This window comes from Aptenodytes forsteri, unplaced genomic scaffold (assembly GCF_000699145.1).
Source record: "Aptenodytes forsteri isolate BGI_AS27 unplaced genomic scaffold, ASM69914v1 Scaffold250, whole genome shotgun sequence".
Classification (NCBI taxonomy): domain Eukaryota; kingdom Metazoa; phylum Chordata; class Aves; order Sphenisciformes; family Spheniscidae; genus Aptenodytes; species Aptenodytes forsteri.
Window position 1 is genome coordinate 448629 of NW_008794008.1, and position 301 is coordinate 448929.

The window sequence follows — 301 nt, forward strand, 5'->3', positions numbered from 1 at the left end:
TTTATCAGCGTCTGGACGAGGGGATCGAGTGCACCCTCAGTAAGTTTGCAGACGACACCAAGTGAGTGTTGATCTGCTTGAGATCTGCTTGAGGGTAGGAAGGAGGAAGGGAGGGACCTGGACAGGCTGCATCGATGGGCTGAGTTCAACTGTATGAGATTCAACAAGGCTAAATGCCGGGTCCTGCACTTGGGTCACAACAACCCCATGCAACGCTACAGGCTTGAGGAAGAGTAGCTGGAAAGCTGCCCAGCAGAGAAGGGCCTGGGGGTGCTGGTTGACAGCTGGCTGAACATGAGCC

General features: G+C 54.8%; 1 protein-coding gene across 1 annotated transcript in view; it reads left to right on the plus strand.

Annotated features, from left to right (window-relative positions):
- Window positions 1–301, plus strand: part of LOC103907664 (collagen alpha-1(XV) chain) — a 165339-nt gene that overhangs the window by 152526 nt on the left and 12512 nt on the right. The gene's annotated exons all lie outside the window — the stretch shown is intronic.